This window comes from Eleutherodactylus coqui, chromosome 4 (assembly GCF_035609145.1).
Source record: "Eleutherodactylus coqui strain aEleCoq1 chromosome 4, aEleCoq1.hap1, whole genome shotgun sequence".
NCBI lineage: Eukaryota > Metazoa > Chordata > Amphibia > Anura > Eleutherodactylidae > Eleutherodactylus > Eleutherodactylus coqui.
The window spans coordinates 99,531,889-99,551,679 of record NC_089840.1 but is presented as its reverse complement, the minus strand read 5'-3'; positions in this window follow the sequence as shown (position 1 = coordinate 99,551,679).

Below are 19,791 nucleotides of genomic sequence, written 5' to 3'. Positions count from 1 at the left end.
TTCCACATGAAATCCACATTTAGACCTGCAGATTTTGGCGTCGAGATTGACAGCTGAATATTCTGATGCATCTTGTGGTATATTCTGGCCCATGTGAAAGCCCCTGTAGATAGGATAACTTGCTGGTTGGTGCAGACTTCAGGGTATCTCGGCAGTCCCATTCAGAGTGATAGCATTACTGGGTAAGATGCAACCCCAGCAGTGACAGGAGAACGGGACACAGGAGTCTCGTTCTTGAGATCATGTGATCTCAGGGGAGAGATCCCCACCAATCAAGTTATCCCCTATTCAGTGGGTAAGGGATAACTTGTTGTTCTAGTAAAACCCCTTCACATCCACATTTAATGCAAGAGGCCCCACATGCATATCTAGCAGGTCATTGCAGTGTTCTTTAGCTTCCATGGGATATGGAAGCAGAAGACCCACCAGAGTGCCTCTCAACATTGTGATTAGAGATGAGCAAGCGTACTCAGTAAGGACAGATACTCGAGCGAGTATTGTCCTTACCGAGTACTTGCCTGCTCGCCCGCAAAGATTCAGGTGGGTTGCGGGAGTGAGCAGAGGGAGCGGGGGGGGGGGGGAGAGATCTCCCTCCCGTTCTCCCCCGTCGCTCCCCTCACTCGAGTATCTGTCCTTACCGAGTACGCTCATCTCTAATCATGATACCAGGCCCAGCACAGAACACTCTACTAACTGGTGCCAGCTATGTTTCGCTGATGGGAGAGCATTTTCCGTTCCTTATGAACTTCATCTACCTCCTTCACAATCATAGCATATTCCAACAGGATAATGCTCCATGCTATCAAGCCCATGTTATCTAGCAGATGTAATCTACTCTATGGTGTGTTGTGCCATTTGCACAACACCTCCAGCTGAGCAGTAAGAACTGCACTCTGCACAATTTACTGTAGTTTTTCTTTTTTTTTCTACAGCAACATATATTGTGGAATATGTTAAGTCTCATTAAATGAATAACCTAGAGATATTTTTCTAATGACAAAATTAAGAACACTAAAATTTTGTGCTATTGTATAAATTCACTTTGGTAAAAATCGAGCTATAAAAGGCTAAAATCATCTAAATGCAAAGTTAGTAAATTTGTAGCTATTTAATGATAAAACCTTAACACATCCATGCACAAATATACATATAAATATGTGTATAAATATATACACAACATAAGTCATGGGGGAGTGGCTGTGTTGAACAGCTAAGCTAAGATTTGCTTGCAATGGCTGCTGTTGGGGCAGTTTAACCACTTAGAAGACATAATCATTGTTGGGTGCGACATGTAAACTATTGGATAGAGAAAGGGGCTACCCTTATTTCCCTATCTGACCACCCTCCCCTACAATGCTATGTGTCAATGGATTGCTATAGCAGCAAGGGGCTTGGGGGGGGAATGCTCTACCAGTTTAAGACAGATTTATTAACAGGAAAACCAGAAAAGTTAGCTTAAAAACCTGCAAACGAATAATTGTGCAGTTTAAATGCACTGAAATTCCTCACTGTCACTCAAATTTGTTTGTTTGAAGGAACTTTGAGTGATAATAGTCCCATGTAAATGGCCCACAAGTCAACTGTCGTGGCTTGTCGGTCACGACAGCATCATGGCATAGTAGCCTCGAAGCAGGACAAGACCTGTTACCTTGTTATGTAGGACAAAGCTTAATGCACCATGTGCAGAGACTGCTGGTTGCTGTCTCTCTTTGCTGCATGGATGCATGCTGATGATTAGTCATTCCTGGGAGAAGGTTGAGGGTGTGGTTCTCTAATTGCTCTTCTAGGCCTCAGGTGTGAAGAGCTTTATAATCTTACCCCTTCCTTTTGCTTACTGCTACTTGTTCAGCTCATAGAGGAGTTGTTGGAGTGTGGTGTTCCTCTGTGCTAGGTGTCTTGCTATTATTTCCAGATAGGTGCTGCAGTTTCGTTTTCAGTTGTATTTCTGCTTTCATTTGTATTGCTTGCTGTGTCTGTTCACCTCTCCAGGGGCTCCTATAGGGATAATTAGGGCCCAGGAAGAAGCCCATGGGGCTGCCTCTATTGAAGCGATGACTCTGCTTTTAGGCAGGGACCCTTCACTCCTCTCCTAGGTTAGGGCCAGGCTTCTTTCTCCCTGGAGTGGTGCTACTCTTCAGCATAGCGTGGTGTGCTTCTATTTCTAGCATTGTATGTTATCTGATGCCGTGCTGAGCATAGTACTCTTGTATCGCATGGGCTTTACATTTTGGTCTATGTACTCCTGCTGTGGTGTGCACTATTCTACAGTGCACAGTATTATCAAATGCAGTAGTTGTGGACATCACCCTGCGTCCGTGCGGAACATGGTGCTCTTGTGCCGCACGGACATGACATTAACATTAAGCTATTTGAGCCACATGTCATTTATGCCACATGGTTAATGCAGTTAAAAAAGCAAACCTAGAAAACAATTTTAAAATTACAGTTTCATATTTTGCAAAACTAGTAAAACAGTATGACTCTTAATTTGGTATCCCCATAATTTTGTGACCAGGTGAATGTAATATTATCATGTTATTTATACCACATGGTGAATTTTGCAAAAAACAGTACCCAAAAATCTTTAGTTGTTCTATTTTTTTCATCGACCCCCAAAAGAAAATTAACCAGTTATACAATATATGATGTGCATTCAAAAGTGATGAAATATAAGCCCTACCCCAAAAATTATCCCTAGGTGATAAATCAAATAAAAATAAAAAATATATATGTAACTCCCCTAGAAAGGCTTTCCGGCTCCTTGTCCCCGTCAGTCTTCATCTGTATTCTGGTGGCCGGGGATTGAAAAATCCCCACCTCCAGAAAGAGCTGCCTCTGATTGGTTGAGAGCTGTGACCAATCCGAGGCAGCGCTCAGCCATTTATTGAATTCAATGAATGACTGAGTGCTGTGACTAAATGCAGACAGTGCTCAGCCAATGTCGACATGTGCAAGGGCTTATTTTTTGTGGGACGTGCTGTAATTTGTGTTGGTACTATTTTAGAATACATAAGACTTTTTGATAGCTTTTTATTGCTTTTTTTTTCTTGAAGACAGGGTGAGCAAAAAAATGCGTTTCTGACGATGTTCATTATGCGGGGTAAATAATGAGTTACTTTAAAAGATCGGACTTTTACAAATGCGACAATACTAAATATGTACTTGTTTTATTATTTTGATTCTTTTATTATACATATGGAAAAAGGTTGTTTTTTTTTCAAACTTTAATTACTTTTTTTTAATAATTAGTAAATTTTATTCTTATTCTTACTTTTTTTTAGGCCCACAACAACATGAGATGCCTCGATCAATCCTGCAGTATGATGTAATGCCATAGCATTACATCATACTGTGATCGAGCAGGCAGTCTATCAAGCCACCCCACAGGCATGGCTTGATAGACATTCTGCCAAGACAGCCCTACAGCCTTTCAGAAAGCCCCCGGCTGTTATGACACATACACAGCTCTCTGCAATCTCATCACGGGGGGCAGTACGGGATCCCAAACATCATTTGGGGGATTTAAATGCCACTGTCAGTGGTATTTAAAAGGTTAACAGTTCTGATGAGCCACACTGTTGCCACCGGGTGTTGGCTGTAAGAAACAGCCATCAGCCACATTGATTGAAGACAGATCACTGCGAGATCTCTCTTCATACATACCCCAATGCTGCAGGACATTAATGTACACCCTGCAGAGTTAAGGGGTTAAAATAGGCTGTTCAGGGGTTCAATGTTACATTATTACAGTAGAAAAATGATCAACACAGAGCAATTTTGATGCTCTGTCACCACCGCATACAGTTGTCACATTTAAGCAATATCATTCCAAGATATTTTCTTAATTAACACACATTTAGACATACCCATGCACTTGAGACAATAACCAATCAATAGCCTGCTTTTATATCCTAAATAATATCAATATTTTTTTATGCATTTCTAGAGGACAGCAATATTTTAAAACGCGTTATTAAAAGCCAGTATATAATAGCATTAGATTCATTACAAACAACGCATTAAGGATTTATGACTGAGAAAAGATCAATATTTCTTAAGTATATTTCATGAATACACTGTGTGTGGAATTGACAGATGGAAAAATTACCCATTGTCTCTAATTAATTCAATATTTTAAATATACTGTTTATTATTGTCTATCTAGGATATCTTTACTTGAACATATTTGTGGTTTACCTAACCATAGCGCTTCGATTTCCATTTATCCAGACTGCACATATTTAATATTGCTTCAGCAGTTTGAATAAGATTTCCCTTCGACTTTAATGTTAAGCTATGATTGTACTAAGAACAATCAAACTACTAACGACCACTTGTCTGTGAGTGTGTGTGTGATTCATATGCTCCACCACTGGTGACGTCATCATCCTGCCCTGGTACTGTCATTGAAGGTCCTACAACTTATATATAACACAGAGTCTGACCAACAGAAAAACAACACAGTTAGGGCTACCTACCTCCACCACAGAGATCCATGCAAATTTTGGCAGTTTTGGCTGGGCAAACAATCCCCCCTTTCCTAGAGTTGCTTGAATGACTGAACCACTGAAAAACTGCTGTTTAAACCTAATGACAAGCAAACAAATTATGCAGACTGAAACTCCGAGACCAATGACAAGCGAACGAGTAGTGTACTATGGCTTCATGTTTACACGTAACGATTATCATTCACTTTCGCTTGTTTGAACGAATTTTGAGTGACAATCGTTGCATTTAAATGGGCCATTACATGGAGAAATGCAATCTGTCTGAACGATTGTCTTTCCCCATTGATAACAGCTGAGGAGCAGGGGTCAGAAAACCTATAATAATAGTTAGCACCTGATTACAAGGCCAGTTTTTTTAACACCATAAGGGCTCCTCCCCACTGGCGATATTTTCTCCACTGCGATGCGAGACTAAAGTTAAAGTCTCGAGAAAAAAATCGGCATGACACCGGGATATCGGCATCACGCCGACATATCGCCAGTCTTATCAATGGGGCCGGCGGCAGCAGTGCTAGCCCCATTGAAAAGAGATGGATAATGCTGGGGACTTCTGCCACAGCTGTCACAGCTGTGACAGCTGTGGCATGAGTTTCCTTTATCCCCGCGGGGACCGCGGGGATAAAGGAATCCTCTGCCACAGATGTCACAGCTGTTACAGCTGTGGCAGACGTCCCCGGCATTCTAGCCCATTGCTTTCAATGGTATCGTCACTGCTGCCGATCCCATTGAAAGCACTGCTTTCTGCCAAGCCCTGCGGAATGATTATCGAGGAAGGGCTTGAAATATAAGCTCTTCCCCGATAATGTGCCAAAAGTGTGTTAAAAAAAATATATATATATTACTCACCTCTCCTGCGCTCAGCCGCGTCCTACTGCTGGCTCCCCGGCACTGCTATTAAGCTCTTTCAGCAGTCAGGGATTTAAAAATCCCCGCCTCCTGAAAGGGCTGTGCAGATTGGCTGAGGGCTCAGCCAATAGCAGCTACTGAATTGATGAATGAATAGCTAAGAGCTATGTGTGATTGGCTGAGCGCTCAGCCAATCTGCACAGCCCTTTCAGGAGGTGGGGATTTTTAAATCCCCAACTGCTAAAAGAGCTTAATAGCAGTGCCGGGGAGCCAGCAAGAGGATGCGGCTGAGCGCAGGAGAGGTGAGTAATACATTTTTTAATTTTTTAACACACTTTTGGCAGATTATCGGGAAGGGCATATATTTCAAGCCTTTCCCCGATAATCATTCTGCGGGGCTTGGCTGAAACCATTGATTTGGTTTGCCGATCTCATTGAAAGCAATAGAATAGAATGCCCCGGACTTCTGCCACAGCTGTGACACTTGTGGCAGAGGATTCCTTCATCCCCGCGGTCCCAGCTGTGGCAGAAGTCCGCGGCATTCTAGTCTATTGCTTTTAATGGGGCTAGCGCTGCTGTCGCTAGCCCCATTGAAACCACTTGCGATATGCCGGTTCTATACCGGCCTCTTACTTGCGCTGCGATGCGAGATTTTTCTCGTGCTCTCGCAGCACAAGAAAGAAAATATCGCCAGTGGGTGGGAGCCCTAACACCATTACACCATGGGAACCATATGTTCCTATGAATTCACATAATATGCTGTAGTAATAGAGCTGTGCCTGCACCATCACTTGCTGTGCTAGCTATGTTATACAGTCGTCTATTGGCTAGAATAAGAAATCGGTTCAATCCCATCTCTTTAGAAACTACGAAAAACTTCATCTTTTTCCTCATAGGCCACCTGCAGACGAGCGGGTCGCATCCGGCAGCGAGAATTCTCGCCACGGGACCCGACCCGAGAGCCTGCAGGGACGAGCGCGTACTCACCCGCGCCTGGCGGCCCCGGCTCTGTCATGTGCCGGCTGCCGCGCAGCCGGCGCATGCGCAGACCGGAGCCGGCGGCCGGGTGAGTGCGAGCCCCGCACAAAAATAGAACATGCTGCGGTTTGTTTGCCGCGCGACATTTCGCGCGGCCAAACCGCGGCCTTCTGCATAGGAGTGCGTATTCTAATGCACTCCTATGCAAACTTTCAGTGGCGGAAATCCCGCGGGAAATACCGCCGCGGGATTTCCGCCTGTGTGCAGGCGGCCATAAAATGCTTTATTGTGACAAAAAGAAAAAAAATGCGCATACTGTTATTGGCAACACAGTGTTCACCCTTACAAAAGCATTGCAGCACATAAACAAATCATTTTTAAGTCTTTTAATCACTTTTGCACAATAAAAAAATAAAAAATAAAATATATATGTGTGTATATATATATATATATATATATTTTTTTTTTTTTTTTTTCAGTATCCCCAGAATCACACAAAGTCTCGGTCAGATGAGCAATTTGTTTAAAGTGCATGAATAGCCGCGCTAAAAAGCACGCACATCATGTGTAGAAGAATAGCGTGAACAAGTGAATTTGCACTCGCATGTCCTATCTTTTGCAGGAGCAATTTGTTTCGCACATCTAAAAAACGTACATGTGAACGCTTTTATTGGAAAGCATTGGTTCTAATAGAGCCGCTTTTTAAGCGCAGCTATTCACCGAGCCCTGACTCTTAGAATAAAGTTGACATTTCACATATACTGCAAGGTGAATTCCATACCAACTACCCCCCCCCCCCCCCCCCCACACACACACACCAAAAAAAACAAACTGTGGATTTATGATTTTTCCAAAATATTTCACCCAAAAAATAATAGTTAAAGTTTTTCAATGCATAATTGTATGATTTGATGTTTAGCTTCTCTATCTTAATCACAATAAGGGCTTTTTTTTTTTTACTAAAAAAAGAGAAAATTCTATACCTACCTGAACCTATTCATGCTTTTGAGTTTGTTTATTTTAGTGTTTGACCATAATTGCACAAATGATTCATTTTTTTTGCACATGGATCTACATAAAAGAACAAATATTGTCCTTTAGGGTAGTTTCAGAGAGCCAGATGCACAACTATTGAGCATAGTTGCACATGAACAGCCTTTTTCCCCGCTCCCTCTCAGACTTTTTAAACTCTGAGCCATAGCACTGGAGTTTGGGAAAAAATGCGAGAAGATAGGTCCTGACTAGAGATGAGTGAGCACGCTCAGATAAGGCAGTTATTGGAGCGAGCATTGCTCTTCTCGAGTAACTGCATTCTCGTCCGAGCAGGCTCGGGGGGGGGGGGGGGGGGGGCAGCAGGGAGAGTGAGAAATCTCTCTCTCCCCCCCACTACCACAAGCCGCCCCTCAGAGCCTGCTTGGCTGAGAATGCAGTTACTCGAGAAGAGGGATGCTCGCTCCAGTAACTGCCTTAACCGAGCATGCTCGCTCATCTCCAGTCCTGACCTGCATTTTCTCGCTAGTACATTTAATGGGCGAAAATTGTGATAGTGAAAAAAAAACACTGAAATCCATTGAAATCAGTGATTTTGTCTTGTCCTGTTATGTGGCTGTGATTATAACAGCCACATAATAGGAGAAAAACATGTTAATGTGAAGAAGCCCTTATAGATTAGGGCTCCTTAACACAAGTGTATGCATTTTTGCGCATTCCTTAGCACAATGCATTTCTGCTAAGTACAAGGCTTCTTTGCATGCATATCAGCATGTTTTACTGTCATTTTTGCGCATGCAGGATATGTTCATTTGCGCTCAGATGAACATGCCCAGATTTAAATAGCTTTTTAGTCTAATGAGTTCCATATGTGTTCATTTTTTTCATGGAATTACAAAAGATATTGTGCATCTAACCAAACGTTTCCCACACATTTGCACAATTCCCATAGACTTCTATAGGGGACCTTGGTGTGCAAATGTGCACAGTAATACAGCAAATTCTTATTTTTTTTTACGCAGGAGAAATGCGTGCGCAAAAAGATGTGAATGAACCCATTGAAATCAATAGATTCTATTCACTGTGTATTGCACACACACATTTTGCACATGCAAATACACCAGTATGAAGGAGCTCTTATACACTATATGCAGAAGGCAACTAGAAAAACAGACAGAAAACCCAGTCTATGCATAATACAGTCTGAAAAAGACAATGTTCTAAACCCTCTTGACCATATAAACTGAATGTACTAATAATGTTGATTATTAAAATGATCAGTTCTAATAATTATTCTGAATCCCTGACAATTATAATCCTAAAACTTATTGGAATTGTAATAATGATTCTAATAGTTTTAATTATTTTACATAAGATGCTAACCATTAGGAGTTATCAAGATAAAAAAGGATATTATAATAGGAAAAAAAATAAACATAAAAAGGAAATTCAATAAACTTGTGATAAATAATAGATGATTGTAGTGTGGAAATATACTTCTCAGTTTCTCAGTTGGCTCTTATAGTCTCATTGGATTTGAGTTGCTGAACACTGCAAAAATTATATTATAGAGACAGAGAGAATGAAATACACATAAATATTTAAAACAACTGCAAAGGCAGATCATAAACAGCTTAAAGAGTACCTAAAAGCAGTAAAAGGGAACAAGCACAAAATACTTCATTAGACCAAAGCCCCTGGGAAATTAGTTTTATAAAACACCACCAAAAAGAAAAGCTAAATTAAGAGAGAGATAAACTGATTTGTATAACTATTTTGAACCGCACAGCAGACTTAATTTTGTTGCTTATAAATGTTTACAGCATACCCAGAAATGTTCTGACCGTTGTTACACTATTTGTGTTACATTATTAACCCCCTAGAAGCCAGCCGATTGTGTGCCTTAAGGACCAAGTGATTTTCATCATCACATTTCAAGAGATCTATAGTATTCACTGGTATAGCCATATGAGGACTTGTTTCTTTTAAGGACGAATTGTATTTTTAATGGCACAACTCGGTGGTACATATAATGTACAATATAAATTTTATTACATTTTTTCGGGGAGAAGATGGAAAAAACATGCAGAAATTCGCCCGCGGGCATAAAGAACACATCTGCTGCATGCAGCAGATGTTTCCTTCACCCCTGTTAGTTAAAAGAATTCCCTGCTGCTACATCTGCCCTTCCCTGAAAAGCCTGTTAAATAGTGTCCAAAAACAACAAAAAAAAATACTCACCTGCCGGGGCTCAGCCGCGGCTTCTGCAGCTGTCCCCGTCTCTGTAGTTCTGAACTATCAGCAGCCGGGGAGTTAAAATCCCCACCTGCCGGTAGCTCTGATTGTGGTTGGCTGAAGTGCTTCAGCCAATCACAATCAGAGCTACCAGCAGGCGGGGATTTTAAATCCCCAGCTGCTGATAGCTCAGCAGTGCTACAGAGTCGGGGACAGCGGCAGAAGTTGCCGCTGAGCCCTGGCAGCTGTCAATGGGTTTGCAGGGAAGGACTTCACAAGCCCTTCCCTGAAAAGCCTTTTCAAATAGTAAAAAAACAAACAAACTCACCTGCCGTGACTCAGCGGCGACTTCTGCCGCTGTCCCCGTCTCTGTAGCTCTCAGCTATCAGCAGCCGGGGATTTAAAATCCCCGCCTGCTGTAGCTCTAATTGTGATTCACGGAGCGCTTCAGCCAATCACAATCAGAGCTACCAGCAGGCGGGGATTTTAAATCCCCGGCTGCTGATTGCTCAAAACAGCAGTGTAGAGGGACAGCGGCAGAAGTCGCCGCTGGGCCCCGGCAGCTGTGAATGGCTTTTCAGGGAAGGACTTCCTAGGCCCTTACCTGAAAAGCCAATTAAAAGTAGTCTTAAAAAAAAAAAAATTACTTACCTGTCAGCCTCTGCAGTGTCCCCCACGGGGATGAAGAACACATCTGCATGCGACAGATGTTTCCTTCATCCCGGCTAGTTAAAAGAATTCCCTGCAGCGGAGGAATTCTTTAATTCTCTACTGCAGCTGTCACACATGTCAGCTGCGGTAGAGGATTCTGCTGCCGGCAATTGATTTCAGGGAAGGGCTTTGAATATAAGCACTTCCCTGAAAATCAAGTAAAAGTGGTTTAAAAAACAAAAAAAAATAGGTACTCTCACCTCCCTTCAGCTGCGGGGGCACAGCCGCGTCTTCTCCTACTATCCCCTGCACTGTGGTGCTGATCTATTAGCAGACAGGGATTTAAAATCCCCGCCTGCTGAAAGAGCTGAATGTGATTGGCTGAGGTGCTCAGCCAATCACAGGCAGCTCTTGCCTGTCATTCATTCGGTGAGAAAAAGAATGCATGGGTTCCGGCAGACCATTGTTTTCAATGGAGCCGCCAGCAGCAGCCGCGGCTCCATTGAAAGCAATGCATGCATTCCCTATGGTGCATGCATGTCCTATCTTTGGAGGCACGCACCTTCAAAGTACGGACATGTGCACACACCGCAGAGAATGCATTGTTGCAAATAGAAGCGTGTTTTTGTGCGTGCGTATGTACGCACAAAAACACGCTCGTGTGAATGCACCCTTATATATTGCTTTTTAGATTTTTCTTTTCAGGGGAAAATGCATATTTTTTAAACTGGACTTTTTTTCTTTAAATTAAACCTTATTGAAATGTATGCTATTTTTAAATCCCTGCAGGGGACTTAAAGGTGTGATTGTTCGATTGCTAGAATAGTAAAATACATTACTTATGTAGTGCCTTCTACTAAGCCTATGACAGCAGCCAACCTGACTCCGCAGGAGGCGGGCCTAATAGGCTGAATTACATGTCAAAAAAGAAGGTCTTTGTTAGTCTACTGGCTGCCATGGGAACCCATTGATACTTTGTAGGGTGCCAATGGGTTACAGAAGAGCCCTCTGTTAACTGCTTACATGCTGCAGTTGCTGTTGATTGTGGCATGTAATGTTATGTTTATCCTCTCCTAGCAGTTAGAGCAGGAGCCTGACTGTCAGCCAAGCCACTGCCTTGAAAAAATGTATATGCCCATTAGTGAGATTAGTAAAAAGGCTTTTTAGCCATCACTTATGGATAAATATTAGGACGTTTGTGTCCTTTTACTGTTGCATACATTGTTAATTAAAAACAGCTCCGGAGAAAATGCAAGAGCTGAATCCTATAAAATCTCACATTTTTTTACTATTCCTTTTTTTTCCCGTTCTTGTGGGCACATAACCTGTTTTTATTGTTTTCTATATATAGAACAAGTTTATCTGGAACAATAACATACATAGAGAAGAGGAAGCCCCAAAGCAAACATATCAAGGATCTCCTTAGCAAAAGAAAAGTGTTATCTTTTTTATATCCTTCCTCACCCAGAAATAATAATAAAAGGTTTTCAATATAAAATTTGTACCTGAAACAACTCAAACCATATAATGCAATTTTGCATATAGCTTCATTGCAGGAAAAAAAGTTATAACTACTAGATACAGAGGGGAAAAACATTTAACTGGTCCTTAAAGTGTATTGTGGCAAGTTGGGGTTACTTGCTCGGGATCTCCTCCTTATTTTTCCCTGCCCAGGGGTGGCAGCACCGCAATGATGTCCAGAAACAGGATAAAGTCCAAATGCTGGTTCCTCCAGCGTGTATTTCAGCATAGGTATTCAGTTTACAAACAGTCCAGCAAATCATATGCAACATGCAACTGCATACTGTTGTCCACCACAGTGCTCACAGCAACGCACACCGCTTCTTCCAGAGGACCTTCCACCTTCCAGGAAGGTGACTTCGCCCCAACAGGCGATGAGCGAGGGACCGAATACCCCCTGTCCGCTCCATGTTTCCAGGTCCCTCATAGACCTCAAGCCCCACAGGTCTCCATGAACCTAAGCTCCACAGCTTCAAGGACCCTGAGTTTGTGAGGCAGGGGAAATTTAAACTGTGTAGGGGGACCCCTTGCAGGTGCAGGTTAATTAAATTAAACACAGTGACTGCTCAGAGGCTCTCTACAAGCCACTCTTGCTACTGCACTGTCACAGTATCTAAACTTTCTGATGACTTTTCAAAGTAAGATGTCAATCAGTATGAGCACACATAAGGGTGGCTTCACACGAGCGTGTTTTTGTGCGTGCATACCTGTACACAAAAGCACACATCTGTTAGCCCAATGCATTCCCTATGGTGTGTTCACATGTCTGTGCTTTACAGGCGTGTGCCTGCAAAGATATGACATGTGTGCACCATAGTGAATGCACGCATTGTTTTCAATGGAGCCCCGGCTGCTGTTGGCGGCTCCATTGAAGACAATGCTCTGCCGACACCCCTGAATTGTTTTTCATGAAAGGGCTTTATATATAAGAACTTCCCTGAAAAACAAGCATTTTAGTGTAAAAAAAATAAATAAATAAAAGAAAAAACTTACCTCTCCGCTGCTGTCGTGTCTCCACTGCAGATGTTTCCTTCATCTCTGCTAGTAAAAAGAATTGCCTGCTGCACCTGCCACATCTGTGACAGATGCAGCAAAGGAATTCTTCAATTCCCTACCGCTGCTGTCACACATGACTGCTGCGGTAGAGAATCTTGCTGCCGACACCCTGTCATTGGATTTCAGAGAAGGGCTTTAAATATAAGCCCTTCCCTGAAAAACCAGTAAAAGTAGTGTAAAAAAAATTAAAAAAATAGATACTCACCTTCCTTAAGCCGTGTCTTCTCTGCGCCGTCCCCGGCTCTGTAGTGCTGTTCTTTGAGCAGGTGGGGATTTAAAGCCCCCACCTCCTGAAAGATATGATTGTGATTGGCTCAGGTGCTCAGCCAATCACAGGCAGCTCTCGCTGAATGAATGACAGGTGTGAGCTGCCTGTGATTGGCTCGGCGCCTCAGCCAATCAGAAGCAGCTTTCAGCAGGCAGAGAAGATGCTGTTGAGCCCCGGCAGCTGAAGGAAGGTGAGTTTCTATTTTTTTACACTACTTTTACTGGTTTTTCAGGGAAGGGCTTATATTTAAAGCCCTTCTCTGAAATCCAATAGCATGGTGCTGGCAGCAGAATCCTCTACCGCAGCTGTCATGTGTGACAGCTGCGGTAGGGAATTAAAGAATTCCTTTGCTGCATCTGTCACACATGTGGCAGGTGCAGCATCTGGGAATTCTTTTTACTAGCGAGGATGAAGGAAACATCTGCTGCATGCAGCAGATGTGTTCTTCATCCCCGCGGGAGACACGGCAGCGGTGGACAGGTAATTATTTTATTTCTTTTTTTTACACTAAAATTCTTGCTTTTCAGGGAAGGGCTTATATGTAAAGCCCTTCCATGAAAAACAATTCAGGGGTGCTGGCAGACCATTGCCTTCAATAGAGACGCCATCAGCAGCCGCGGCTCCATTGAAAATAATGCATGCAGCTACATACAGTAGGTGCACACATATGTACACACCTATGTACACACAAAACACTCTCGTGTGAAGCCACCCTAAGCCTGCATTTATTTTAGCAATTTTCACCTTTTGCATGTTCTATTTTTGCAGTTTTCTATACATTTCACGTGGAGATAACAGCATATTCTGCTTTCCAAGTGTCTGTAGCACAAACAGAAACATAGCATCAGCATGAAATGACTTATACAGCAGTATTGAGTAGTGTAAATGTGATTTTATTAGCTGCAAGGCACTTACTGTTATGTGGGCATATCTATGTGAGACTCTCTCCCTGTGTCTCCCTCGAACAGCTCACTCCTTCTCTCCATAGACTTCTATGAGCCAACACTCCACTTCTTGTTCTCCCGCTTGTCCTTTATGTTAGGGGTCCCCAACTCCAGTCCTCAGGGACCACCATCAGGTCATGTTTTCAGGATATCCTATGGTAAGAACACTTGTGGCAATGTCTGAGGCACCGACAATAATTGCATCACCTGTGCAACACTGAGGAAATCCTAAAAATATGACCTGTTGGTGGTCTCTGAGGACTGGAGTTGGGGAACATTACTCTATATTACTCGAGATGGACTTCCCACAACAGCTTGCAGTGGACAGCAAGATATAAGGAAGTGAGACCCTAGTGTCCAACAATTTAGAGTGACTTTTACGCACAAAAGTGCCATTTTAGGTAGAATAAGGCCTCATGTCCATGGGGAAATTCTGGCCAGCACAGATTCTCCATGCAGAATCCCGCAGACATGAGGCCAGAAAACAGATTATACTTACCTCTCCAGATACTGTGGGTCCCCCCTACGTCGCAGCCGGATCTTGTTTCTTCTGCCCGGCGGATGTGCATGCACCATGCACATTTTTTTTAACTCCTGCTTTCCCGTGGTCCTGCAGCACAGGACAAATACAGCTGTGGGTGTGCTGCGGGACCAGACAACTTCCATAGGCTTCAATGGAAGCCACGGGAGCTGTCCATGCAGAAAACTGCACAAAATTGAGCATGCTGCAGATGCTTTCCCTCATGTGCGATTCGCGAGCCAGGGAATAATGACATCTGCAGGTATTTAATTACCTGTGGGTGTCCAATGATCCCTATGGGCGCGGATCACACGTGCAGGACACATGCATGGATTTCTAAATTCCATTTTGCCCGAGGACATTGGGCCTAACACATTTGCTAGTTATCACGCTGGCAATTTCATAAGCACAAGTTGCTTTAAAAGTTAAAAACCATTTAAGGTGAATTAGTTAGATTATTCAGAGGTAAAAATCCACATAAAGCATTCTAGTTTTTCTTTTATTTGAGAAATCCATCGTAGCAACACTGAATTCTGCTGTAATGAATCTGGTTCTGTATTTAGTCCACTCCAGTTGGTTCCGCACTTTTCTTCTGGCCTGCAGATTGTATGACCAGCACTCTGACAATGCTCTGTGTCCTGTAGTTAATGGGGCAAATTTATGATAACTGCGATAAAAAAACTGAATTGCTTGCCCATAGTAACCAATCATAGTGCAGCTTTCATTTTGTATTCTGCTCTTGAAAATGAGAGCTGTACTGTGATTTATTGCTATTGGCAAGATAGATAGTTTTTCTTTATGACAGTTGTCATTAATCTACCCTACTAACTGCAAGACACGGAGTTGTTAGTACTGGTCATGTGACCAGGAGGCCAGAAGAAAAGTGCGGAATACTCAGCCTGGAGGGAATGAGCTACAGAACTGCATTCATCACAGCAGAGGTCACTAATCCTGTGATTGATTTCAAAAACGAAAAACTGAGTGCTTCATTAAAACACCTGAGTTACTTTCAAAGTATAGTTACCTGGAACACAAATGCAATATGTTTAATAAAAAGTGACGTTTTCAGGAGGACATCTATTTTTGCCGTGAACACTGAAGGTTTAAGATATTTAGGATTACCGATAAAGCCTGCATTCATGTAATGAAATGTGTCTTTTTCTTTTTTGAATGTTAGACCTCTTTCACACAGGTGATAACGATATCACCCCGGGAAAATCGCAGCAATATCACATTGGTGTTCTGTGCAATATCACTGTATTTTCTCACAGCAATATCGTGATTTTGTGTTGTGCGTGGTGCTACAGAGTCACGTGACTTTGTAGCGCTCTTTTGATGGGATTTTCAGGGGTGGGGGAGGCTTGCAATATAAGCCCCAGCTCAAACATAAGCCCTAGCTGCATGAAAAAAGAAAAAAAACAATACATCACCTAAGAGGCACTGTCCGGCTCCGCCACATGTCTCCTCTATATCTCTGGCACTTGTTTGAAGTTCTCCGGCAGAGCTTCCTGGTCAGGAGTTTGAAAAACTCCGCCTCCAGGAAGCGCTGCCTCTGATTGGCTGAGCTGTGGTGCTAAAGAACCAATCAGAGCCAGCGCTTGGCTCAGAATGCAGTGATTGGTTCACCAAGCGCTAGCGTGCATGTAGGTTCTCACCGCCTTAAGGGACCAAACCCTCCAGCTGCAACAATCTGCAAGATAAAGAAAAAGCAGCACTATTTGTCCGAAATAAATTAACCGCCACTTAATAAATCGTCATCACGTTATCAAGGTGGGGGGGGGGCCTCATGCTATTCCAGGGTAAGAGGTCGACCATTCCCCCACCATCTCTTTTAATTAACCTAAACCCACCTCCTCACCCCTGAACTCCAATCAAGCCAGGTGCCTCTTTAACTTGCTACCGGGGACATAATTTAATCCTTCAACCATCCTGAAGTTTAGGACTCCTTCTGTATATGGCTTGGAGACCACATAACTACAATAGTGCTAGAACAGAAAAATCTGTTTTATTTAAAAGCCAATCAAGTAGCATTACATGGCATATCTTCTACTCAAAGAAAAATCCACGGAATAATAACAGTCACCAGTGTTCTGGCCCCGGAGTGGGGCCCTTCAGCCACTGGGTTCTGTAGCAGCTGCCATTGTTCTCACAGATATTGTTAAGCCTTTGACTTTTGGTTTATTTACTATAGTTTTATGAATTCCTTCAAGCATATTTAGTTTAAGTATTGTCTTGAAGGTCAACATCAAAGAGTAAAACATATTCCTCTAAAAAAAGCATATTGAGTATAATAAAAGCTTACCATTCCCTAAAAAGTACAGTAATCCAGAATATTGTAATTTATATTATCGTATATGTTCAAGTAGATATTATACTTCCACTTTATTAAAATCAGTGGGTGTTATATGTTTTGTAAATAAATATAATTTTTATCTTCCAGTTTCTCATTTTAATCTAACCAACTGTGTTTATGTGGATTGTGAATTCAAATGTAAAACCGTATGTGTTGTAAATAATCATGTTCAAGATTAATTACACATTGAAATGTTCATTTGCATAATGGAAGTGATATTTTAATTACAGTCTTTCCCAGGTTAACAGGCCATTTAAAATCATTGCATTTATTTTAAGATGCTATTCTCCTCCTATAATTAATGTCACAGTGAACAACTTTTTCTTTTTTACTTTTACATTTGATTTTTAATTTAGGCATGCCTAAAGCTTATATTATATGTTCTTAGAGCATCTACTGCTGCATTCACTTTCTTAAGAACGAGACAACAAAACCAAACTATATCTTAAAATTACATTTATCATTGTACTCTTTGTGAAAAGGTTACTAGAAGTCTGAGTTCCCTAATGAGGGTAGATTAACAGATATTAATTACCTTTCACTCTTTATTTCTATAGTAAAACAAACAGCTCTAAAATACCATAACAGTAAGGCCTCAGTCACACGGGCGCATCGGCACCCGTACACCGGCGCCGATGCGCCCGTGTAACTGACAGCAGCAGACGGACGTACCTGCAGACGGCCGTCTCTCTGCAGCGCCGGAGGAAAGAACATGTAACCGACTTCATTGCCAGTCATGTGTTCTTTCCTCCGGCGCTGCAGAGAGACGGCCGTCTGCAGGTACGTCCGTCTCCTTCCTGCAGTCACACGGGCGCATCGGCGCCGGTGTACGGGTGCCGATGCGCCCGTGTGACTGAGGCCTAAGTATGTAAAGTATGTTACCAAAAAAAGCACCACTGTTGGCCACAGATTGTGTCTGGTACGGCAGATCATCCATTTTTACAGGAAAAGAAAGGAAAAAATTGTTAAAAGATGGAAAACCCTAGGAAGCTCAGCAGCACGAAAAGGCCTGGGATAGCCTGTTAGACAACTAAATGATTTTGCATAATTATTTCCTGGTTAATGTAAAACCTTGTCACAACATCTATCCAGGTCAAGAACACTCTCAAGTTAGTAAGAATGTCATTGTCAAAGTCATCAGATGCCTTTATGAATCTAAGTGCGTGAAGAGGGTTTATCTTAATATCCAAACCACTAGTAATACTCAAGAACATAAAGATCCGATAAAACTTCACTAGAAAACATCTTTAAAAAGCTGCCCATTTTTGGAGTAAAATTCCTTAAATAAATGAAACCAGGATTAACTTGTAGTAGAATGATGTGAAGAGAATAGTGCGAAGAAGTAAGGAAGGGCTCATAATCCGTAGCATAACAAATCATATGTCATATATAAGAGGCCCACTCGTGTTTTTTTTGATGATGCAATGATCGGTGAGAGATGTAACAATAGTAGAATCACATTGGAAGGAGTTGTCCTGACGAGACCACATCTTTGATTGACTTTTAAAGTGTTACCGTGCAATATTAAATAACTGTCAATTTTGCAAACTGTTTGTAGCTCATTGCAATTTAATCAAGCACTTAGTTTTCTATAAAAAGGTTGACAGCCTTCTGTCAATCAAAAACTTTTCAGCCTAGACATGTTTGCTCACGGCATACTATAAGCTTCTTCAGGCATTCTAAAGAACTGTTGACATTCAAATAGATTTTTTTTCAACATAGAATTTATGGGCTACCTAAAATTCAGCAGCTGATTCATGTTAAAGTATGCAGTATAATGCAACAGGAACTTCACACTCTAGGAGCCAGTGGAAGATTGGGGATCTGTTTGCATGTATGCTTTTAGTGTTCGTGGGTTTCAAAATTGTAAGAAGTAAATATTGTTCTGCCAGCATAAAGCATTTTAAAACGGTTGCACTCATCACTATGATTTCAAATATGCTCTGCTCTTGTTTTTCAGTGCAGAATCAATTTCACTGGGTCATGCAGACATGCTTTCCATGTGAATGATAATGTAATATGTTTTTAATACAAAACAAATAAAGAAGACTATTTTAGTGCTCTGTTTGTTACTGATGTTTCTTTACCAGACTGTTCTTTTACTAAATCAGAAGAGTGTCAATACAGTAACTCCTTAAGTTACAATGTCCTCAAAATACAATGCTTCCAACATGACCCAGACCACTAACTTGAAGCTAGACACAACATACAATCTCACAAACAGTCCAGGTATGCGGGCTATTGCTTTGATTTGTCAATACCAATCTGGCGCCATGGAGATGTCTCCTCAAGAAATTGTGTAATAAGCCTGGCTTAGTGCGGGGTGGGCACTATCTTCTTGAAAGATTACCATCTCATCAAATTTGGGTACTGCAAATAATTCCAATAGATCAAGCTGATGGTGGGATATCACAGTGCCTTCTGCAAAGAAAAATCGATATCCTTAGGTTACGCAGATGTTCCAAAACATGAAGGTAGCTTCACTATTGAACTATACACATGCAAAAACTGCTCCTTATTGTCAAGTTAATATAGAATATCCACAACACAATTGTAATTTTTGTGATTATCATGACATGCAATAACTGAGGTTTGAAACCCATAAAGTGTATAAATTTTTTCTAAATTCTTTTGATCAGGGAAGGAGAGGGGGGACCCCATCAATCCTACCTCTGTTGCCGGTGTGTCACGGATCAATTACACCTTGCACTCTTAATGCTATGACAGCTTGTCAGGGCAGAGCAACGATCAATCACTCTAGCAGGGTTGCAAGAGCAGAGTAATTAGAAAACAAGTGGATTTGTACTCAGCTTTCCCAGGCCTCTGCACAAATGCAGAACTAAATCTCAAATCACCCCTGATCTGGTCTAAATGGCTTCAGCACTCTACAATACCTGTAAACACTCACTGCCACCACCAGC